Source organism: Rhipicephalus sanguineus, chromosome 1 (genome assembly GCF_013339695.2).
Source record: "Rhipicephalus sanguineus isolate Rsan-2018 chromosome 1, BIME_Rsan_1.4, whole genome shotgun sequence".
Classification (NCBI taxonomy): Eukaryota; Metazoa; Arthropoda; class Arachnida; order Ixodida; family Ixodidae; genus Rhipicephalus; species Rhipicephalus sanguineus.
The window spans coordinates 238,097,040-238,122,307 of record NC_051176.1 but is presented as its reverse complement, the minus strand read 5'-3'; the positions used below and the strand labels follow the sequence as shown (position 1 = coordinate 238,122,307).

At 47.8% G+C, this 25,268-nt stretch overlaps 1 protein-coding gene across 1 annotated transcript in view; it reads left to right on the top strand.

The window, feature by feature from the left end:
- Positions 1 to 25,268, top strand: part of LOC119375233 (protein-L-histidine N-pros-methyltransferase-like) — a 195,623-nt gene that overhangs the window by 5,704 nt on the left and 164,651 nt on the right.

The following is a 25,268-nucleotide window of genomic DNA, read 5'->3' as shown; positions in this document are numbered from 1 at the left end:
GAGTGGCGCTGGCTAATGTGGATTACACATACACCAGTACCCATGAAAGTGGACAGGGGAACGCACACAGTTGTTGCAAAAGAGGTAGTGCATCGCACACGTAATACAAAGGTCATGGGTTCGGCCCCCACCGGTGGCAGATAGCTTTTTTCTCCACTGTCTCGCTGAGGCCTCGTTATAAAAACGTGACTTTAGCGTGCATCATGCACTCTTAGAAAAATGTAGTGAGAAGTTAGTTGCGGCATCATTTACTACCCGCATGCCATCTTTACTACGTGTCGCTAATGTTTTACTACTAGGGAAACATATGAGATGTTTACTATACTGAGCGTGTTAGGGTTAGTAAAGGTTGCTAATTCTAGCCGGGATTGCCACGCCCAAAAGAAAAAATGTAGCCTAGAAATCGTAAAAACTAGCCAAAAAGTAGAATACTTTAGCCAAGAGTAGTAAAAGTAGCCAAAAGTAGCGGTGCTTCTGTGAAAACAAATGCGACGTTTTCATTAAAACGGCTAAATGTAACGAGGTTTTGGCGAAAATGTAAATACGGTATTTGAACGCTTTAAAATAACAATTGCCCGGTTTAACTATAAATGGCTGATTTTACCAATCATGTCGTGCGGATTGAGAAGTGTCTTGCGCTGTTGCAGAAATGACACTCTTCACGTACCTTGCGTGCCTTTTCTTAACAGTGCCACAAATAGCAGCCTTTTGGGGACGACAAAAATTAATACGGCTTCGTACACCCGATGTACAAGTTGCACACTTTACCTTCACAACTTTTTCATGTGGGATTTCCAAGTGGACACAGCTAATACTGACGGAAGCAGTTCGTCAAACATCCGATATCTATAATGTTGAGCGCAGAGCACGCAGGATGCGGAGCGTCCTGGATGGTCGTTTTTGCTTCAAGTTGCAGTTCAAAGTTGCGTTCAGCAACATGTGGTGAGAAAACTCAGACCATGGGCGACAGTGTTTCTTTAGTAGAAGCAGCGTATCCGAAACTTTTATTTGTGTACTGCAAGCGTCAGATGTATTGTTGGAAGTTAGAAACATGTGACGACCGCTATTTTTTGACACCACATGTTCGTACGCTAGTGACTGCGACGTTACCTGATATCTACATTTTTTTTTTTATTCGAGAGAACACATAGTAGCCAAAAGCTAGCCAAGTACGCCCAACACGTTTTTCTATCGGCCTCAGAAAATAGTTAAATTGGCGCAAAGTAGCCAAACCTGGCACCCCTGCAAGTTCTTGTGGCCGTAATATGGTATGCTGTAATTGTGACAGGCTTGTGGAAATTTAGGCACACTATAATTTTCTTGATTATGTTGGAATAACAGTTTTGTGCTACCTCATGATACACGTATATGCAAGCAATAATGTATAAGACTCTGGGCCCGAAAGATCGATTATATGTAAGTTCATGGCTGCTCACCGCTACAACGTGTGCTATACGCCAAAGTAGGGCCATAAGTCGCCTTAATTAATGTTGCGGTTAGAGTATACGTCGCATAGAAGCCTTGGAATTCTGTCTGTGTGCGTGCGTGCGTGCGTGTGTTTTCTCGTTTATGCTTTGTTCATGCCTTTATGTATACATTGTTAGCTGAAGGTGCCATTGTGGTGCGTACTTCTCAGGATAAGCACATGAAGTAATTATCGATTACTAATTTGGGTAGCAAGATAATGCCGTACCGTTCTACTTTATTTTTTATTTCAGCTTATGCTTTTGTAATAGAGTTGTGAAAACTTAATTAATTAATTAAGTTTTCACTACTCTTGACGGCACGTGTTTTTATCGGTTGCGTGTTTCCAGGTTCTCAGAAAGCGTTATTTGATCATTTCTCTCACCCGCTTTTTATGCTTATGGAATTTTAACACCGACTCTAACATTATTGGCTGCATCGAAATCTTTTTCAGGACGCAGTTTGTTACAGCAAACAATTTCGATACCCCTTTCTGTCTAGTCGCTTGCTTCGGGTGTACTGCAGCGTTCGGTCCTCGGCTCTATTCTCTTTGACTTTTATTAACGACCTGATCGTGTAATTTACCGCCTAATATCATCCAGCACTGCTATTAAAGCCCTCCAGCGTGATCTTAACGCTATCGCCAACTGGTGAAACACCTGGTAAGTGCGTTTGAAGGCTACAAAGTGTAAAATGATGGGAATCTTCCAGAAATCGCTACCCACTGACCCTCCTGTGCACACAATCTCTTTTATGGTGTGCGATTATATAAGGAATTCACATAACTGCTAACCGTTCCTGGCGCACTTATGATTACCTATGTGGGTAAAAATACTAACCGTTCGTTAGCCTATTTACGCCGTAACTTTTCAACATCACAGTCAATAACAACTCGGCCAGGTGGAATGCGGCCCTCCGTAGCCCCCTTCTGGCCGACCAACTCTGGGCTGTCCAGCAGGCCCACGATGCGGCCGAGAGGCTTGGCCTTCCGGTCCCTACGTGGGAGCGGCCCGCTGCTTGTTGAGCACGCCCTGCAAGACCTCAATAAAGTTTACCATACCATACCATACCATACCATACCATACCATACCATACCATACCATACTATACCACACCATACCATACCATACCATACCGTCGTCTTTTTACATTATGTAAAACTCGTTAGGCCTATGCTTGAATACGCATTTGTGTTTTGGGATCCTAGTCGATAATTTCTTACTAATCAACTAGAATTGGTACAAAAGGCGAGTGCGCATTTTATTCGTTCAAATTCCTGCTTCTTCGGTGCATCGTCGATGAAAGCCCACTTTGCAACTTCTCAATGCTTGCATATAAAAATGTCCAGTTATTCTACAATATTTCTCGCAATCCATAGCTGAAAAATAAACTTCATAATTAGCCGTTTACGTATCGACCACCCCAATATACCTGCGTCCCTTTTTATTACCTTAATTTGTTTTCTAATTAATTCACCCTCGAAGACAGCCAATGACAGTACTCCGTTGTCCACATCCGTTGTCCACCAATGCTTGCGCATTTAAACTACATCTAAAATTGTTGCACAGAGTAACCGCTTATGACATGTACTTTTGTTTTTCTTTTCACCACTTCCTTCTCCAGCACCTTCCGGTAGTGAAAGCACTGAAGTTAATAAAGCAGTAAATTTACTTAAAACGTGTCAACTTTACCATTACGGTTTAATGAAACATCTGAGCCGTATGATTTACAAGCTGTTTGTGCGCACAAACGAGCAACTTTGTGAAATTTGTTATTGGCCGGAAGGACAGCTTTGGGAACATTCATCGCCAGGCAACTTTTTCGTGTTTTCAATGAAACTTTAAAGCAAAATATACAATGGCGTAGAAACGTCCTCCGCTATTTCCATTACGTATTTATCCGGAAAAAGAATACAAATTTCGATCGAAATCGCGAAGGCGAAAATTCACAAGGCGCCAACAGGGCGAGTTTCTATATATTTAGAGCGCTTGGGCATTCCGGAATTATGTCCTCACCAATTATGTTGGCTGTGAACGCCCACGTTTAGTGTGTGGTAGACTGCGCTCAGTTTTATTTAAAGGGCCCTTCACGGGGCTGGGGCGGAGGAAACGCACAAGCTTAGTGAGCAGATCGTTTTTGCAAAGTATTACTCAGATGTATGCTACGAATAGCAGCTGAATAGTCAGACGAAAGCCCGCGCGCCCTTCTGAAAGAGGTAACTCACCGCCAGTCGCGGCTACTTCACTGGCACCGCTTTAGCGTCACACTCGCCGATCATAGTGCACCGACAAACCGTGAAATCCAAGAGTTAGGAAAACCTCTTCCGGAAATGCGTCGAGCAGCAAACAAAGCGTGGAAAATGAGAGCGAGAGGAAGAAAAAAAGAAAAAGACATGAAGGTCACGACGTAAACTTCACGTTGTCATCGATTCGATTCGAATGTGGAAGAAAGCAGGGATGGAATGTCGCATGCGAGCACTGGTGGAAGCACTGCGCGGCGGCGGTGTAGTTCGTCTGATCGCACCATCGCATCGCAAGATTTCATTTCCTTCTATGATCGCCATTACTAAAGCCTCTTTAAAGGATGTTGCGGCGGAATTCTTCCAGGACGGCGCTGTACAACTTGAGAGCACGGCCGAAATTTTCGATGGTGCTTTGTTGCGGTCCCCCCATAGGGTCTTTTTCGGCGGTTCCCTTTAAAAATTTCGTAGATGCCCCTTATACGGTCTATTCAAGCAGTGCCCGATGGGGGTCATAAGATATACGCAACAGGACCGTCGTGCACGCTTTTTGTCCTCATCACACCGCGCTGCTTCAATATACATTCAGTTGCTAGACATTCAGTCGACAGACATTGAGTTGCTGCTTCTACGATACCTGTCACTAATCCCGTTAATGGGGACTGCAATCGCCGGGCGGATTCTAAGGGCTGGCGTCACGGCCCTCCGAAAACGCACCACGAAAGCGCGGACAATTGAGGGTTGGTCCTTTGGTGCGCCAGCGAACGCCGGTTGTGGTCCAAAGACCGAGTCAGAGCCGAGAGTCGATAACACAAACGAAACGAAATATATTCTCAGTTAAGGCAATACAAATAATACAAACACATGCACACTCGGCTGGTACCAATTACAACTTCACAATATAATTCAGATGGTGTTTACACAACGGGAGCTAAACAAACAGATCACACGCTACGAATGCAATCGCATGCATTACAACTATTCAACGACAGTTAAAGTCCTGAATAGATAATGGCGTATCCAGTCCACAATACTTGGACGGTAATCGAATGCTTCTCTTCAAGGAAACACTCACGCCAGCTCCAGCGTTGATCGTCGTAGCTCAACCGTCGTCGTGACTTGTCACGGCTCACACGGTGTCGTCATCGGATTCTTCCAGGTCGACGATCGACTGACCGCGCACCATCATAAACACGTCTTCTTTGGCTAACGGAGCCACACTTAGCGTAACTTCACCATATCCGGGCCGACTGACTCGCTCACTCCTTCGCTGACTTCTCGACTGACTGTCCGACTCTCGTCGTTTGCACGCTTTTATCCCTTCTTCCCCGGTTTCTAGAAGCGTCGGGAGGTTTCTTCGGCGTGCAGTACAGCTGAGGCTAGAGAAAGGGCGAGAGCTTTCTCGTAGGTTCGAATCGCGGCGGCATCGCTCGCGGATGCGTCACCCTTTCCTTCTAGAAAGATCCAGGCTTTGCCAGGCATTCGATCGTGTTGACTGCGTCTGGCTCGAGTGGGTGAGGAGAATGCGGCGCGCCGGCGTCTTTTGATGCTTGTTTTTTCGTCTTTCGCGCTTCTTGGGCGCGCGACTCGCGCCGTTCTGTCGCGCAGCTGCTTGAAAGCGGCCGCGCGCGCGCTTTATAACCCGCTAATTTGTGACAATACCTTTAATTACCGGAGCACGATATTCCTATTTCTCTTCCACCGATGCATTCGCCTAGCTTTCTAGTTGCAACGGTGCTGTTTGTGATTCTGTCGTTCACTTTCAGTCTTTGTTGTAGTTCTTTGTTGAAGAACCGCATCATATATTCGGCCTTGTAGGCTATCAAGTAGTGGTCATAAGGAGCAGATATGAGAAACGAATTTTCAACTATCTGTAGACGCTGTGCGCAATCTATCGACCTCGCATCGTTGAACAAGTTCGTGGGTATAGCGTTTGTGTTCAAGGAAGCTCAGTCGGAAAGTGCTCTTGTAGTACACGAAGTTTACGCAGTACTAAGAGTCACGATTGCCTCAGGGACAAAATTAAGCGTGATATTTTTTATAATACGATAGTCAGCAAGAGTACGTCCTCTATCACCGAATTTACCGGCAAAAAAAAAAAAGGACGTATGAAACCATTTGCCGCATTTTGTCAAAGCTACATCAATTGCGGAACCCAATAGGATGTCTTATAAGCGTCGATGCTCCTTCGCAGAAGCTTATATCAGAAGAGGTTACAACGAAGACATTAGCTGTTTTGCATAGATACATGTTTTGACATGTTTTGCATAGATACCCTGGTCCATCGTGACTGTGATGTTGAGTCCAGCTGATTTGTGTCTTTGCTGTTGTATCAGGCCCAGATACGGTATGACTGAATGCATCGTTAGCGTTGTTCCACTCTTTAGACTAATGAAAATAAGATCGCTTGCTTAGCATTCGGCTCGTTTCGTTTCTTTAGGGTATACTTCGGCAGGACGAAGCAAGCAGTTAAGACGCCAGCCGCTGATACGTAACATTGCGGGAGCGCATAAAATGCAGACTCCCTCGGTGTTTCGACCCGCGAGCTCTTTTTCCGTCGTTGTCGACATCCGCGGCCATGGCGGCTTGTTTTTTCCGACTGCGCGGGAGGCCGGCGGCCGCAATAAGCAGCGCGCAGCGGGAGGGACGGCTCGTTCGTCACGATATGCGCGTGCCTCCTCCGCGGTTCCTCGCAGTGCGCGAGCTCTTCCGGCGTTCGGAACCCGACGGGATCGAGGAAGCCGATGGGGGGGTGTATAGTTTCGCGGCGCTACTCGCGCACGGGTTAGGGGCCGTTTTATTGCTGCTATTGCTCGCCATTTGTCTCCCGTGATGGATCGGAGACGGGAGATGCGCGGCATTCCACGGAAACAACACCGAGATCGCTTTAAACGAAACGCGTTGCTGGCCGGCCGCAGCGCCCCTGCTTTGTTTCGGCCGCCCGAGCCGCCGACGCGACCCCGAGGCGGCTGTGGCCGTCCTGCTTGGTGGCAATATGGGTGCCCCGCGACCTGTCTCCGGCCCCGCGTTTTGCACTTTTGCTGCTGCCGCACGGCGCTGCCTGTCCCGAATTCGGCCCGCGTCATTTCTCAGCCCGTCGTCCGCCATCCGAACGTTTCTCTTTCGGAAGCGCGTCGCGGGCAGGTGTACCCCCGCGGTATCCCCAGCGCCCCCTGCCCGGTTAGCCAGCGAAGGGATTTGTCTTGCGCAGAAGGACCACGATTTATGCCCTAGCTTTGTGCGCTGTGCATGCGAACAAATGAGGCACGGGCTTTGCCTAACGGCAACCGATGGGCCGCTGCGCGTGTGGGGCTCAATCTTTTATGTGCGCTGGATCAACTGGGACCTCCCCGTGTGCAAGACTTCCGAGGCGTTGTTGGCGGCGCTGTGCGATGCACGCCTAAAAATCGCGATGAGTGTAACTTATTTTATCTCGAATATACCGTTCTAAAGAACACATTGCCAACTAAGGCTTTCGAATGTGTTATGGAGGGCGTGGGGGCGGGGAGAGTAAAGCTGTGTTGTTCTTTTCCTATGAAAGCCCCAACACTCAAACGTACTTCCGCGGCACTGAAAATTCAGTACCTAGCTAGGTGTTTTCTTCCGCCTATAGGTTTGCTTTAGGATATATTCGAGATTATTTATGCTTTCTTTTTCGTAAGGATGCCCTCTTTACGTTGTCCTTCTTACTAGGTCAGTCAGGAAACTGTAGTCAGATGTAACATTCGCACGATGGTAAACATCGCACGTGCCGTTCAAATTAGAGCCAGACAAGTAATACTTGGAGACAACGAGTATAGTTAGGTTGCATTATCGAGGGTTCATCTAGGCACCATGCTCACTTGTGATTACTCCTATCAACACCGCGAGAAGGCGTTCGTTACTCGGCCCTCTTGCTTTTATGCACAAGCGGGTCACCGTCAGTTGTTTTTTGTCGACTTACACGCACATTCAAGCTGTTCCTTCCCCCGTCTATGAAATTGAGGGACACGTCTTATCTTTCTGTAACTTGCAACAAAGCGGTACCGTCCTACGCGCTTGCTCCACACTCCCTGTTCAACTTTTTATTAAACGTAAATCACTGTGCCATTCGTCCCTTTCTTTATAGGCTGCTTTCATTTCCTTCAACGTATTAATAAAATCATTCACCCCTGACACGAAACTTGCGATTTCGGCAGGGAGGAGAAACACCAACCTAATATTTTTAACCTTGCGATGCATGTCGAGCTTTTTTTTTTTTTGTACACGTTGAGAGCTTTCTTGTTTATAATTCCTGGGTTTTACGTGCCAAATCCGCGATATGATTATGAGGTGCGACCTAGCGGAGGGCTCCAGATAATTTAGGCCACTCGGAGCTCTTTAGCGCGCACTGACATCGCAGTGTACACGGGACTCTAGCATTTCGCCTCCATCGAAATGCGACTCTGCGGCCGGCATCGAAGCCACGTCTCTTGGGTCAGCAGCCGGGCACTGTAACCAATGGGCCACCGCTCCGGATTGAGCTTTCTTTTTGCTATACTAAAAAAACAAAAACGTGTGGGCGCTACGCACTTAGTCGTTTGCGGGTGTTATTACGTGTCATTTTTCTTTTTGGTTGATGATCTCCCTAAACCTCGAGGGGCAGATTGTATGACAGAAGATGGAAACGAGTCGAGCATATTAAATAGCTAGGCCATAATCTTTGTCGCTACGATATCAGTTCTTCTGTATGTTCTCTTCGAGTTTTAAATGTGGAAATATGAGCCGGATATTATGGCGGTTAACTTTTGCCGTGGTCTCAGGCGCATTCTTTGGTGTTATCAGCGACTGGAATATAGCATTAAAACAATCTTCGGCTGTATGATAGAGATCTTCAACGAACCAGATGAACGCAATGGAGGGACGACGGAAACAAGGTTCTTGAAAACTATATATGTGTGCGACGGCCTCTTGTTTTGTATTAGAATCATGTTATTTTACATTGTTTCTAGTGCACAGCATACCGTAAAATCCTGAGAGATAGCCCGACTAAAATAGAGAGGAAGTCGAGTGAAATTATAAGTTGGGCTAATTTTTGCTGTGCAGCAAGAAAAAAAAAGGTTTCAAAAATGTATAGCAGTCAAAAAATGAACACGCGTTTATTAGCAGTGAATTCATTTCTCGTCAAAACCGTTGAAGGAACAGTCGCTCTCATGGCGCGTTCACAATGAGACATTCGGCGGCACGAGCGCGCGGAATCTCCTTCGGCGGCAACGAGATCCGCCGGAAAAGCCCTTTCCGCGCCGATCGGTCGAGGACCGATTTTTGCGGCAGCTACCGCCGGATTCCCTCACCGCGAACCAATCGGAACGCGAGTCGAACATTCGAAAAATGGTGGCGTGCTTGTGTTGTCGCAGTCGTCGAAGCTCGTAGCGACAGCGAAGTCTTTCGTAATCATCCTGTAGATCTCGACAACTGCCAAGTGTTGTCGCGATTAGCTTCTTTGCAAATACACCATCGCGATCTCGCAGAACGGGTAGCATTATCGCAGCTCGACCAAACTTCTCGCGTCTTGCAAATCAGGGCGAACCAACTACAACTGCTTGCGTCGCTTCTTGTTTGGCGAATGCATGTTGTTCCTTGTCAGACATCGCCATAAGTTGCTTTCCTGCAGGCCCAGCAGTTCAACGACCCTGCTCCTGTTTACGCGCTTCGCCATAACGAAACGCGAACACAACGCAGAGCGCGTCGATGCCAGCGTTCCTTCGCGCGAAGGAACGATGACAACTAGGCGCCCAAATTTCGGCGGTGTACGGTTGGTAAGTAGCGTGAACAATGCGGAATTTCGGCGGCACGAGAATTCCGGTCACTGTGGCCGGCGGATTCCCCAGTGTGAATGAGCCATCACTGTCAAACAAGAGGTCGATAACCTCTTCACGCGCGGCGTTCAACGATGTTGGCAGGGCAGCGAAAGGGAGACCGCCAGAGCTAACCGCTTATGAAACTATTCGTCTTCTGCATCCACCGAAGGTGGTTTATATACCAAACCGCTTCAAGGAGCGGGAAACAGCTTCCTCCCTCACGGCCGCCCACGCCCTGAAAAACCAAGTCGACGACACCTTGTCGTGAGGTCTTCTTGATGTTCCACATTGACGTCATTGCCTCGCCTCGAACGAAGTTTGCCAACATCTCCGGAAGGACGGTATCACCAAAAGGGACGATGCTATTTTCAGTAGTGAGTTATCTGCTGGTGTTTTTTTTTTTTTTTGAAAAATTAGAAATTCGTGCCCAAAAAAGGGATGAATTATCTTTGGGGGGTGGGGCATCTATCGGGATTTCACTGTAAGTGTGTCTGCGTCTTAGTTTCGCCAGCGGAGTTCAGAGCGAGATCAACACACCAAAAAGCCTCGCTCAAGTGCATGGCTTGGCCGCAATGCGAGTGTCTTATGCGGTGAAGATGTAACGTAGGCTGCGCGACGGTGATTATGCAGGACTGTTCATTCTGTAAGCCGCCTGTGTATTCAGTGTCGCAGTTCTATCTGCGAGGAAGTTATGATACTAAATTCCGCAGGTTTGCGAATTCATATTTTTGTCGCCTTTGTGTTTCAGACGCTACTAAAGCTAGTTGCGTTAGCTGCAATTAGAGATTTTTTCAAAAATTCTCTTTGCAGCTGTATACAAAACAAATAGAACATATAGACGCTGGAAATAATGTCCATGTGTTTATGTTAGCACCTCACTGCCCATGTTCCATCTTCTCTATTCTTCTCGGTTTTCAAATGCAATATAATAATAATAATAATAATAATAATAATAATAATAATAATAATAATAATAATAATAATAATAATAATAATAATAATAATAATTTCACGGTGCAACCTCTGTGTAAGGTAACCGCAAGGAAGAACGTGGCACGCTAGTTGGTTGTCTTGTGACGCTGTAGCACGCGCAGGTTTTTACTGATGCAAATGCTCAGTCAATCAAGCACTCGTGCGCATACGTGTAGACGCGTACTTGGATATTGGTCGTGCCATCATTTGGGCCCGGAACATGGAATACGCCAGCGGAAACGGCGTCGAATACGGCCACAATAGGTCGCAGAGGCTGGTCAATTCGAGTAATCACTTGTTCACTTCAGAACACGAACACAGGTGTTTTCGAGCTTTCGCGTGCATTTATATACTGCAAAAAGTTGTACGTGCTTGAAACTTCGCTGCCATGGGGGTTCGAAATGACCCGAGTCCGCGCGTGAGCGATCTCCTTGAGTTACGCGACCAGAAAGAAGAAAAAGAATAGTGCAGCTTGCACTAAGTCGCGCAATGCGGGGTCACAACAGCAGAGCTAGTGGGCACCTAGCTGGTCCTGGCTTGGCTAGACTTTTATCCTCTCACCTCTCTCTTTCCCGCCCCTTGCTATACTATACTATACGTGGCTATGCTAGCTCTACTTTTTCTATCTATTTATGTCTCTGTTTCTTTCTATCTCTGTCTGTCTATTTCTTTCCCTGTTTTTCTATATTTTTCTCTCTTTTTTTTCTCTTTCTTTCTCTCCGTTTTTCTCTTTCGCTTTCTTTCTATGTCTTCTCTCTCTCTCTTTAGTCGATATCTCGCCTTCTATCTTTTTCTCTCTTTCTTCTCTTTCTTTTAATCTATTTCATCCTTTCTATCTCTTTCTTTCTCTCTCTCTGTCTCTCCCCTCTCTCTCTCTCTACTCGTTCTCCCCTGCCCAGTTCCCTCCTCCTCTTTCTCACATCTCTCCTCCCCACTCTCACTTCCCTTTTCCACTCCCTTGCTATACTATACTATACAAGGCTATGCTCTGCTAGCGTGCCTGGATAACCGAGTGGTTACGACGCTCGCATTGGGATTGTGGATACGCGGGTTCGAATCGCGCCTCGCCAAGAGATTTTTTTTCGCCAAGAATTTCTCTCCTTCTCTCTTTCTCTTTCTCTCTCTCTCTGCTCTCGTTCTCTCGCCCATCGGAGTTGTTGCATCCCACGCAGAACAAATCGGCGCACGTGTTCTGGGGGCGAGGCAGAAGAGGACGAAGAGAGCGCGTGCCGGTTGATGATGATGATAATTTTCTACCTACGACGCACGGCAAACCTTGAGCATAACAGCTCTATTGTAAAAAATGCTGGGTTCTTCTTTCAAGATTTGCGGACACCCCAATAAGTAAATGCATGGTGTTTTCGAGTGCTTTAATGAGAGCGTAGCTAGTTCGAGATACACTGCCGCATTTCATTCATACAGGCAGCTGTTCTTCTTTGCAAGATGATGTGCCCTGAATATGGTAGGTGTTTTTTTTTTCTTTAGCCACGAGCTTTATGCCTACATTGGTAAGTGGGTGGTGCCAGCGAACTTGAAATTTCATTGATGCTTCCTTTAATCAGGGTGTATACAAGTCCTTGAAACCCTTGGAAACTCTCATAATTGAAAAGTAGGTTTAGGGTGCTTGAAAATCTTGGAATTATTCTTCATCCTTGAAAACCCTTGAATTTCATGAGGAATTCTCATGAAAGTTGTTTCTATCTGACCCGCTCTCTCTGGTCGATCAGCGTCGACCCAAAACTCTCCCAATTTTGGGAAGAATGACTCAATCAAACCCCGATGTATCGCATCTGGAGGTGACCACAAAGTAATTTGACGCGTTGGCGATTCATATCAGACATGTAAGGCACAGGGGATACGCTTCACCGCACAGTACTTCTTACTGCTATTTGTATGCTCCACCGCACTACACGCCTGTGCTACAGTGAAGGATATTACAGATTTGTCATTATGGAGCGCAAATAAGGCCTCTTCTTGATGTTTTTCATGCGCACACCTTGCTCAATTTATCCTCCATGGCAACCCACCGTGGTAGGTTGGCACGTGTCGCGCTGCTAATCTCAAGGGCGCGCCGGGTTCGATTCCGAGCCACGGCGGCAGCATTTCGATGGGGGCGAAACGCAAAGAGCACCCTTGTGCTTATATTTAGGTGCATGTTAAAGAACCCCAAGTGCTCGAAATTAATTTGGAGTCCCTCCCTACGGCGTGCCTCATATCATCGTTTTGGCGCGTGAAACTGCAGCAATTGTTATTATCCTCCGTGGCCTGTCATTACCCCTCAGATTCAGTTACTTGTCTGCGAGAGCAGCTCTTCCATATAGACATTTCCATATAGCCGTGTTCGATATATCTTGGTTTGACTGCGTAAGGCCTTAAATCCTCTTGGAGTACATGTCCGGAACGGGAAAACATCAGTGGCAGAGCAGGGGCCACACACTTGTGTGCAAGTGCTTTCCTCTGTTTACACAACACGGACATTAATGATGTAAGCGCAGCGCATATGTTCTCCGAATAAACATACTTCCGACGGTAAAATTTAAACTCTGGGCCTCTAGTGCCGAAGCCCGATGCTCTAACCGCTACGCCACAGACGCTTGCTTCAGCAGGCAGGATATAACACCTTTAAAAGTGTCACGCGCGCGAGCACGTGCGTCCAGGCCCATAGACGCGCTGTTTGCTGTCTCCGTTATCTGCGCAACTACACAGTTACAAAAACGCTACCTGAATAAACGTCGGGCATAAAATATATGTCGTCATGAGCACAATTCTAGCCTTCTTTTCCAGGGTTTCTGGATCGTAAGTCGTATGTGTATGGTGCTTATATGATATACGCATAAGCCTTGACAATTTTCGTTAGTCGGTTTTCTACTGGAATATGTATATCTATATATAAAGTTTGTAACGGCTCTATATTAGCGCATAGCTAACAGTATCAAAATAAACACGAAGGCAGAGATTCACTTCACTCCTTCCATGAGAGCAGCGTTTCCTGCTACGCAGGTGTTTCTACGCTGTCATTTTTTCCCCCATCGTCGTGAGCGGAGAAATCTTCAAAGGACTTAGAGGGGAGGGCGGGGAGGGGGCTTCCTCATGTCGGAACAGGTGCCCCGTCGATCGCTGCACGCATCATGCGGAGGGGGAGGGCTTGCTCAAAGATACGTGTGGTTTCCGCTGCACCAAGGAATGCGCCCGGTGCGCTGGTCCCGTGCCCGGGACGCGTGAGCAGGCAGACAGGAGCGCGAGCAGCGGGAGGAAGCGACAGCTCAATCATCGCGCGTGCCACGCAAGGTTAAAAGCCCTGACAGCGCGTGAACGCGAGCGCGCTACCCTACATGCACATTGCACGCACGCGCCGCACCGCACAATGGGCGTCGCCGAGAAAAGAAAGAAAAATGTGACGGGGGGAAAGGGGTACCCGACCGCACGAGCTGACGCAAGCGAGCGCGCGCCCCCTTCTCCCGTAGACGCGCACGCCCCACCTGGGGTCTCTCTCGCCCCCATTCACGCGCTGCTGTTCGAGGAAGAAGGGAAATCAAGCCGGCGACATAGGATATAAAAAGGGGTCGGGGAGTTACAACGCGGGATGCGACGACCAGCGGAGGCCCTGAAGGGGTTTAAGATCCCCGACTCCGTGTTATGTCCCGGCGGTTCCTCGCTATGTTTCTTGTTCTTTTGTTTGTTGCCACCGTCTTGCCACGCTTTTGCGTTTGTTTTGCACTTGCTGCTGCGAATGTGGCTGGCTCAGGCTGGGGTGCCGCTTTGACACCACCGTGCATGGAACGCGTGGCGTGACGACACCCCCAAAGAAGCCACAAGTGGTGAACGGGGGTTTCGGCCAATTAAAAGCAAGTCGCGCGTCTCGCCTTCTTTTTCTTTTTTTCGTTTCTTTTTTGCATTCTTCACTCTATTTTGAGGGTGCAGGCTTTTCACGTTTGCGTTCTCTTTGCTTGACAGCAAGATTTCCCATCGCGCACTCTCAGAGCGAGTGGATGTCTAAATAATGTGATGAGAAGGGTACATTTTTAGCGATGATATTTTCTTTTCTTACTAAGTGTCACGGAATGTGTAAGTATCCGAAGCTGTGCTATTCTAAAGTCGTTTTTCTTTGTAGATTTTTGACTTCGAAATTTTTTATTATTATTACTTTCGTGCTTTCGGAAAGGGCTCGTTCACAGTCATACACAGGAACAGTCGCCAATGTATCGCTGCAGCATCTTGGTATATCGGTCACATACCGACGCGATAACCTGAACTTCTCATGACTCTCCGACAATATTTGCAGCGGTCACATAAACTGACACAGCACTACAGTTTCGTCTATCTGCTTAATCTAAGACCGTCTCAAGAAACGCCAAGTATTTGTTGTCAGGGCAGGAAGACGCTTCAGGAAATGCGGCTCTGTATATTGGTGTCTTGATGGCCCGTCTGTAAACTACTGTTGCAGTAGCTTTGCAAAATGCCTAAAGAACGCATCAGTCGCATTAAAAGTAATCAGGCCGCTTCCAGTGAATGAATGGCGACTTCCGTAATCGCCGAAGACACGAGCTGGATTTCACAGCAATACCACGGGTCTTTGCAGTGTGGCAGCAGTGCAGGAACATGATTGTAAAAAACGAATTCTCTCTTTTTGTTTCTCGTTCTCACTCTTTCTTCCTTTCTTTTCAGCCTCGTTGTGGGAGCGTGCATGCAGCCAGCGAACATGATTCCCTACTTTCTTCTCTCCGCAGTTTCTGTGTCGTTGGCTTCCCTCTTTTGCCGCATGGTGTCGTTTGGTGCTTCTTGAGATGGGCGGACGCGGCTTGTTTGCGGTCATTTCCGTTGCTTCCGTGGACTCTGTCGTTAATCTTGCCCTATATGTCTCAGCTGTCGCCAGTAATGCCGATTCCGTTTTTTTTTTCCTGCTTATTTATCCTTATACTTCTTTTCTTTTCTGCCTATTTTGCATCTTGTGAAACGGAAGGCGCGTTATGAAACTGTCGCTGCCTATAAATCATCGTCGTGTTTTCAAAGTCCTGCGATTTCATTAAAAATTTGGTCTTCGGAAATGAGATGATTTCTCTTTCTTCTTCTTTTTTTTTATGAGTCGCTTTTGGTGCGAGGGAGTGACTGAAATTTCAGTGGTGGCCAGAATGCGAGACTGTATGCGTGCTTTAGCGAAGTGTAGATGTGTGTCTTGAGATGAAATGCGGTCGCTCTCATTACTTTTGTTGTGCCACATCACGGTACTGAATATCAGCGGTCGATTTACTTATACTTGTTCTCTACGGAGGGCAACAGTAATGACAACATATTGTCGCCGGTGTATATGGTAAGCTGTGCCACCTATTTCGTCGTTCTATCCTGGGAAGCAAGTGAAACGCATACAGTTCACTTTGATCCGAGTAACGAGGGCAGAAAAGAAGGTGTGATGCTACCCGTCAAATTCATTTGAACGGTACCTTTTTTCAGAGATTTGTGCCTTCTGTAACACTACGGGTCATTGGCCCTAGAGACAACGGCTCGCGTGCTTCTCAACGTAGTAAGAGGGTCATTGAAAAGAGAGAGGCTCAATCGCGGCATCCAGAAGAGCTGTTGCCGGCCTGATGAAAACCACAATGACGCCGACGACAGCAGAACGGCTGACGCGTTCTGCACGCGGGCTCGTATGCTAGATCGAGACAAATGCTGTTTTCTTTCCCTGTGACTTAAGCCATGACGACGTGATTGTGATTGGGCATTTTTTATGGACACACCGACAACCGAAGGAACCTTTTACTGCTGCAGCTGGAAAAGACTTACGGGAGCCATGCAGTTCGCTACGCGATGCATGTATCACATAGCTTAAGCATTGCCTAAGTCTGCTAGTCTGTGTGTACATGTTCATAATAACACATTCACGCATTGCGGTGGTTCGCTTCTTTTTCAAGTCGTCTGATCGGACCGTTTCTTATTCCACTGCCTGACCTCCTCGTCCGCGCGCTCTTCTCGTCGTTGTCGCTGTCTGCCTTCTGCTTTTTTTTTTTCTATAGCCATCACGAAATAAGATGCTTATCCTCTACGTCAGACCCGAGAGGGTGTCACTAAGTGCAACGATGGAGCATTTACAGTCTCGAGATATCCGAATTCTCGCTCGCACTCTAGTTGCTTGTTGCTGCTGGCGTTGCCCTTTGTCTGTACTTCATGGTCACAAACTTCGAGTGTCCCCTGGCAGTACGAATTTCCACGGAAATACCGACGACCGGTGGACAAGCGCGAACAGCCATGCAGCGAGACGTGTCATTGCCCGTTCCATGGTAACGCATATAGCGCAACGTCTGTTCTCAGCATGCATCAACAGCTCAGACGGTCGCTCGCGCCAAATAGCGCCTTCGACAGCTGTCGGGATGACGGCTACGTGACGGGCGACGTTTTCGCCCTGTATACTCTGGTCGTGTCGTTGTTGATGTTTGCGGGGCTTGCGAGTGTCACTTGATGAACACATTTCAAGTTTCCAAGGAGGAAAGAAGAGAAAGCACGGGGTGTCGCCACTCCCGACCGGCTTTCATCTGCATTCGTTGAGATAAAAGCCTGTCCCCCGATTTCCTTTCTCTCTCGCTCTCTTTTGTTACCTTCCCTGGTTTGTCCCGACGCTTCGCTCACTTCCTATATGGCGTTGCAAGCTTCTTATACGCGCGAGAGGAGTTTGTCTCCTTTCTTATGACTGTTATTATTTTGTTGTTGTTATTCCGGGTGCAGCCGTGGGACGAGCGCTAAATAAGTAGGCGAAGCACAACAACACACCGCTGAAAACCCGGCAGGCACAAGTGTGGGAAAGGGAGTTTGGTGTTTGTTTGCTTCGGGCTCGGGTTATTTATCGGTGCAGCCAGGGTGTGTATGCACGAGCGCGTATAAGCGCGCACGCGCGCGCGCGCCTTCGAGGAAAAATATAAGCGACGCGGCGCGTGAATACGGGGGCCTGGCTCATCTTTGTTTCGCTGCTGCTGTTTATCCGCTTGTTTGTTTGTTCTCAAAGATGGCCGACAGCAAAATTCGCTTTGTCGAGGAGCGGGGCGGAGTGCGTCGCAGAGAGGTCTCCTGCTCGCGGGGCCCTGCTTTATATGTACATGTATTTTTCGATCCTAAACGAGAGAGAGGGAGAGAGAGTGCGGTGAGGCGGTGGCAAAAAGGAACTGTTGGGGAGAGTGCCGAAGAGGCTACAGCGCCGTGGCGCTTTAGAGGCGCGCGATCCCTGCGCGAATGGCTGCGGCGTCCTTCTGCCTATACTGAAGTTGCGCACTAACCTCCCATCTCTCTCTCTCTTTTTTTTTTTCTTTTCCTGCATGTAGCTGCCACGGGCAGATAAAACGGGGAGAAATCCGTATGATTGGCAAAGTGCGCTCGCTTGAGGGGTCTCCCTCAAGCCAGGCGTGGGGCGCGCTGCTAGTGAAATAAGCGGCACCGCCGTCCAAGGTGCCGCCGTTCTAGCTATTGAGGACGCAGCTGTGCGTCAGCCGACACTGCAGCCAGCCCTCCCCTGTCCTGCTCCGGCCCTGATTTCCAGTCTCGCCCACCGAGATAGTCGCATATTTTTTGGCGCCCCCTCCCCTCCGCTTTCCTTTCATTACGGCCGGAATGCAGACGTCTGAAGGAGTGCGTCACGCGGAGTGCCTACTTACTGTTGACAGGGCCGTGAGGAGAAGTGCACATAGGCCTCAGCAGAGAAGTTGATCAACGCTCGGCAGTGAATGTTAAATGCAGTGTCGCCCATATCTCGGAAACCTGCCTGTGATGTGTGTGTGTGTGTCAGATGTTGACAAAGCAAACATAAGTCTCCCTGACGCTACCGTCTCACATGCGCGTTGTGGCATCTGAAAGCGTCTAGTTTTCTGAAGGCTTGCGCTGTCCGTGGCGGAGGCTTGAGATCTTTAGAAACGCGAACCATGAGCTGGAAAGAATTCATATATGACGATACTATAGAGCCTTTCGTGTCTATCGTCTTCTACTTAGTCTATTGTAACAAACGGTGTCGTATATGTCTTGACGCTGTGATTTGTCGTGGCCCATGTTGGACGTGCTCTTCAAGCATGGCCCTCACACGTCAATAAAAGCAGGAATATACGTCTTGTCGTGCTTGTTGGGAGGCTGGTGACGATCGTGAGAGCTGGCAGAGGCAACAGTAGTGCGGCTTAAAAGTTTAGCTGAACTTCAGGAGATGTCGCGTAATAAACAGATGTATTTTCGAAAACAAGTTTGATAACTAAATAATAAAATGTCTGCAACACGCCTGTCACCCATTCGCTAAGTCGCCAAAAGATAATCAGCAAAACAGAGCGAAAGGTAAAAAGAACTAATGGGAACAAATGAACTCAACGTCTACTGACGCCAAGAAAATCTTATATAGGCTCAATTCGCTTTCTCGGCAGGAAATGACTTTATTTCCGCTACTCTATCAGGACACTGCGTTGTGCTACCGTGCGTTGTCGCTCTGAAATTCTCACGAAAATAAACTGTTGAGGTGCGTATGTGCTGGTATTGCTTATAAGATCGAGGTACACGCTTTTTTTTTTCCTGTCGCCACAGTACTCATTTCGGTTAATTAATCCAGTCATACTAGCTATTGTTTCCGTTTAGTGGTGAAAATCTTATTTACAGTATGGTTTTCCTCTTGGTCGGAGAATGCATTTTTACCTTACACAAACATGCGCGCGAAGTCTTTTAATTACGCCTTCATATACCTCGGTGGTACCATCAGCGCTGCGTTAAAGCGTCGGTGGATTCCTGGCTCTTGAAGAATCCAAAGCCTAAACGTCGAGACTTACGCCACGTAATCGCGATCTAGCTCGATTCTCTTAATGCCCTCTGACACATGCTCTGCCATTTTCATCTCTCGGCGTTGCATCGCTGCGCCAACCAGTGGGCGGCTCTGGCCCTGTCCACCGCGTGCCTTAGCGCGTCCATCCAGCACCGAGCGGGCCTTCACTTCCGAACGCTGGCCGTCTCGTTTTCCATTCGCTTCTCCGTTCTCTCGTCCGGCCGCCATATTTTATTGGCATCCTGGCGCTTCCTCTCGCTTCTGCCGTGGCGCTTCTTGGTGCGCTCTGTTTATTGGAATGCAAACTGATTGACCTCCCCTCCCTCGAGCGCGCCTTCGCTCTTTCCCGCTTCCGACAGGGCCTGCGTCACCTTCCTTTCTTTATTATTATTGTTTTTGTTTCTTTCGCTCTGGCTCGCCCTCCCTTGCCCGCCGCCTCTTGCTCCTCCCGCATCTTCTTCGGCCTGTGTTGTTCCCCTCCTCTCCGCTCGTTCCTTTTCTCTCTTGTGCTCGCTTCATTTGTTCGCTGGGATGCTGGGCTCATGGAGATCCCGCGCGGCTGCTGGCTTTTCCCCCGCTTTTCCTCTCTTTTTTTTATTTTTTGAACACGACGCTGTACTTTTCAGTATCGATTCTCTCGCTCGGGTCAAAATAAGAAATGGCTACAAGAATGCTGATGCAGAAGTTTTTAGGCACTCGGGGCTTCACGCAAGCGGAGTCGGCGCGAAGGAAGGAACGCGAAAAAAAAAAGACAGCAGTTTTGTCGTCGTCTGCATTATTGGCGATTCGAAGGAGTGCGCCACGGCAACGAAATGAGAAACTTGTTTGCCGCGCGTTTCGTTTGCTTCCTCTTCGTGCGCGTCCGCTCCGGGGCGTTTGGCGCCCTGCCCCTCCCCTGTCCCTGGCTCCTTCTTCGCCTCTGCCATTACGGCGCACCACGTGGACCCGCAGGACTGCGGAGCGGTCCCTCGCCCCTAACGACGTTGCCTGCCGGCGTAGCGCCCTTGTCTGTCGCTCGTCTCTGTCTGTGTGCTTCTCGCGCACCCCGCGTGGCACGTGGCGGTAACGCGTGGATATGATAACGGCAGTGTTGCCAGGGCGCCGCTCCTCCATGCGCGCTTGGCTTTCGTGAGTTCCGGAAAGGAAATACCCGAAGGGACGGTGGCATGCGACGCTGCAGCTAGCCTAGCCAACGTGGCGGCCTCGCGTACTGAATTCTCATCACGAATGCCCCTTGATGCCGACTGTTAGCGATTCTGCCGATTTTACTATTGTTTGCGTGTTTGTTTGTTTTTTTTCTCGTTTTCCTTCACCAACGCTCTTCGCGGATCTCCGTGCAAACTGTTACATCTCCTTGTTCGTGAAGAAACGCTCTCGCGGAATAATTAGCAGTAACGTTACCCGCCATCCTAATAATTGTTTTGCTACTGCTGTTCTTGTTTAATAGGTGCGAAAGTTATAATGATTCGGTCTTTGCTGTGGACGCTGCTATAATCGTGAATATGAGTTCAGGAGCGGCGTTTCACCGTGCGTGATTTTCCAATAACGCATTTCGGGGTGGTCACCCCCGTGACGAAAAATGTATATTTTATGTGGGGATTAAGCATTACACACTAAGCTATAGCAAGAATTAATCATCATCATCATCATCATCATCAGTGTATCTTGTGTCCACTGCAGAACGAAGGCCTCTCCTAACGATCTACAACCCACCCTGTCCTACGCGAACTAATTCAATTTTATGCCTCCAAATTTCTTAATTTCGTCGTTCCACCTAACCCTTGGCCGCCGCCGTCCGCGCTTCCCATCTCTTCATATCCATTCCGATGTTCTGACTGACCGTCTGTTGTCTGTCCTCATAACGTGGCCAGCCCAGGTCCATTTATTTTCCTTTTAATATTTACTGAGACGTCGGCTACATGATTCACTTCGCTTTTATTCCAAATGGGTTCTCTATATTTTTTTCGCACTTCTTCAGTGGCGTTATAGCATCATAATTTTAGCACCATAACCGGCCGTCGTTATCGGTAAGTAAATAAGAGAGGAATGGAACCACATGAACGGAATCCTTGCATTAAACCAGCCCAAATTGTTCGGTTGTAGTCTAGGTACCTAACGTACCTACTGAAATATTACTCGACAAACAAAAATAAGCGGTGCTCCCTGAACATTTACAATAAAGCAAATACTTTTTTTTTTATTACAGGCGGCAAAACTCTATAGGTACTTCACTCGTTATTTCAGGCGCCGAATAGGCTGAGCTAGTCTGTCTAATTTTTAAATGCTGCAAAAAAAAAAAAGGGAAGGCCTGTGAACGATTGGTTAACAGTGCAAAACAGCAAAAGGATGACAAGTTCTAATTATAATTAATAATAATGTCCTTGGTTTTACGTGCCAAATCATGATATGTTAATGAAGCACCTCGTAGTGGAGAGGTCCGGAAATTTCTACCACCTGGGTTTCTTTACCGTGCGCCTAAATCTAAGCACACGGGCCTCTAGCATTTCACGTCCAACGAAATACAACCGCCGCGACAGAGATCTAAACACCCCGACTTGCGGGTCAGCAGCCGAGCAGAGGATGACAAGTTCAACAAAGATTTAACTAAAGTAAAGGAACGACCGTGGGCCCAAATCCTAGAAACTTTCTGGTTGTTAAAACTATTCTTGATTGACCTGCTGGCTGCGCTAATTCCAGTTGATCATTGGCTTGATCATTATCGCCAAAGTTGTAATCATTACGCAAGTCCTGAAGCCCACCCCACTAACAAAATTTTGCAGGATAAACCGCCATCTTCATCTCTTAAATTCTGTCCTAAAGAAGTAATTATTTTAGCTGAAGCAGAGATAAGAGTAAAATATGATTGGGCGCGAATGGTCTCCCGAGATTATGTGGTCAAGAGCGCATTCATGTTCAGTTGTCTGGCGCTTACTATATTTAAAAGCTCGTGGGCTGCGTAACTAGCAGATGCATCTAATTAATTCAAAGTGACCATGTTTACGCGATAGCGTTAAGGAGCCCGTGTCGCAGAAAGTGTGGCGTGGTATCTGCGTCGGCGGCGTTGGTTGTGAGCGAAAAATTCCGATGGACCCAAAGAATAAAAATCGGGGTTGGGGACCGGAAACGAACTCAGGCTTTCTGCGGGGCCGTCAAATGTTCTACCACAGAGCCACGCCAGTGCTTGGAACTGCTTTGGAAAAAAATAAAGGCGTCGTGCGAATAAAGGTGTCGTGCGAGGAGTCACGTTAACAGACTTTATATTGCGTGGCAGTAGCACAGAATCGCACCAGGCTTCACACCATGTGAATTGCGAAACAAGTGAGTGGTTTAAAGATGCCCGCATGTTACAAAGGGCTCAGCAATAGCTCATCCTCATCAGCCACTGCATCAAAAAAGTGAGCAGCTACGTAGGTGCGCGTACTGTCTTGCAGACGCGTAGCGGGTACTTCGCTGCTTCGCAATATGGTGAATAATGGCGCAGTGCGCGACTATTTCACATCTGTACTTGCAGTATGCGCCCTATAGGAGAGTCTGCAACGGCAAATTTTCACACGTTCAGGCGTTCCTTTCCTCGCGGCACGGTGGAGGTGTCCACCAAGAAGTGAAGCGTGACAAGCGAACAGGCCCGTTGGCAGGAACTTGCTCAAAACCTTGTCTATTTGAGAAAAAACACCTATTTTCATTATTTATTTTTGGTAAAAACATTTACTTGACCAAAATTTCGGGGGGGGGGGGCGCCCCCCTGGCTACGGGCCTGCAAGCGAATGAGAAGGCGATGCGAAAGGAGCCCGAAACGCTATCACGTCCCACTCATAAATGCGAACCATAAGCGTCCTCCAATTTTAGCTCTCGCTAGTCTGTTTGCCGTTCAGTTATGAGAAATTAGTGTGGGACGTCGCAGAGGGTGCCGTTTTCTTTTATTAGGGCCATAAATGAGCGAGCACACAATCGAAATGGTTCAGATCGCATGACATGTTTTAAGAGAGAAAATACACGTCGAACAGCGGTTATTGAAGAAGTCATCGTAGCTCAAAACTATACAAACACAAAACGGGAGAGAGTACCGGACACGAAGTATTAACCAACTAGCCCAGAAACTATTAACCAACTAGCCCAGGAACTATAGCTATCTTGGGGGAAATACAGGATGGCCCGAGCTTCTCGGGAACACGAGTTTGCTCCGAGCTCGCACTACAACGGTCATGATAGGAAGACAGTGCGAAGTGCGCGATAGCAGCGTTGATAAAAACGGCTACAAGAACGCGTATGGCGTCACAAAGGCATGTGCGGCATTTGCGGCGGTTTTCAAAGGAACACCGCGTGCGAACGCGTCAGCGCCGCCACTCAGTCAACATTTCAACAGTGCAGCGATGTCAGCGTGATTGTCGCGCTATCTTTTTGCCAACTGAACATCTCGCCCCCCACAGGCGTGTTCGTGGGCGTTCGTCCTCTTTCGGGCAAGTTCTTTCGTTCCACCTGCAGCATGGAAATTTCCACTCTCGAAGGCAACAAGGGCGCACACGCAGCACTCTCGTGCAGCTCGTTTCGCTTCTCTCGAATATTAGATGAGAAAATTGACAGGTTACTGCTTCTTACATTACACATCTGAAGGTTTTTCTGCAGTAAAGAATCGGTAGAAACAATGTCTCAACTAACAAGTAAATAGTAACAATTCTCGCCGCAAATGCCACCAGGGGCGCTTGCTTCATGTCTGGGAGTGGTACGTCGTGAGCGTGGTGAAATTGAATGCGAGACATCGTGACCACGTGATGATATAACCTTTAGATTTCCGTGCGTGTTTGCATAGTCTGTGCGTTAAGGTCATCGATGAATCGTGCCGCTCGCTGGCGTTACGGCACGAGCACTGCTCCTCGGCAAGAACAAACGCGGTGGACCGACCCGATCTTCGCCGCGGGCGTCCACCAATCAAACTGATTGCCACGCGAACTCGGGTACAAACTCGTTGATTCTGAAAAGGCCCCAGGTGAAGTCGTGACTGTCATACCACCGGTGTGCCTGTCAAGTGTTTCATGCGGTGGACGCTAAGCGGCAGATTTTTTGCATATAAAGTAATTTGGTCAGCTTGCACTACTTGTGCAAGGCTGGAGCCATTGGAGGAGCTTGTGATCACCTAGCTTCTTCCAGCTATTTACGCGGCTTCTACGTGGTCTCAGTTTTGATGCTAATAATTAGCTAGGCCTAATTAACATTGTATTGAATAGTCATGTTTTGATTGCGAATATTTTATTAAACACACCATTAATCACTCATGTTTAATCAGCAAGGTTTTAATTAGTGTAATACTAATTATCTCAATCCTAAGTAGCACAATTCTAATCTCCACGGTATTAATGAGGAGTCCTAATTAGTATGGTTTAATTAGCATGGTCCTAATTAGCGTCGTGTTAATTAGTGTGGCCTTAAATAGCCCGGTCTTAGGTACACATGGCTTCATTAGCATGGTCTTAGTAAGATGTGGCTTAATTAGCTCGGTCTTAGCATGACCTGGCTTAATTAGCTTGGTCATAGCGTGTCCTGTCTTAATTAGCTAGGTATACCGCCCAGCCAATAGCTAATCAGCCAAGCGCATGAGCTCGGGGAGCGAGCAGTCGAATAATAAGAGGACGAAGAGGGCGCGCGCCAGCCCAGCAACGCGCTAGAATGTACAGGCCGACCATGATGATTATACACATGGCCTCGGCGATTAGCCCCGACCACGGTGTTGTAAGGCGCTCAGCCGGAGCTAATCTTAGAGCCCACGGTGCTGATTATTCTAAGAGATATTTAGTGCAGACATTAAACGCTTGAAAAGGAATTTAAACAGCCCGTACCCTCTAAAAAATATTGTTAGTGAAAGTTTCTGACAGTTTTCTTGCATGCATGGGTGCACTTCTACACTCAGTGGAACGACAAACAAATGAAAGAAGATACCTCTGGTTTGAAGACACCACTCAACTACTAGTACAGTCTAACCGAACTTTGTCGACCACCCTTGACGTGACGC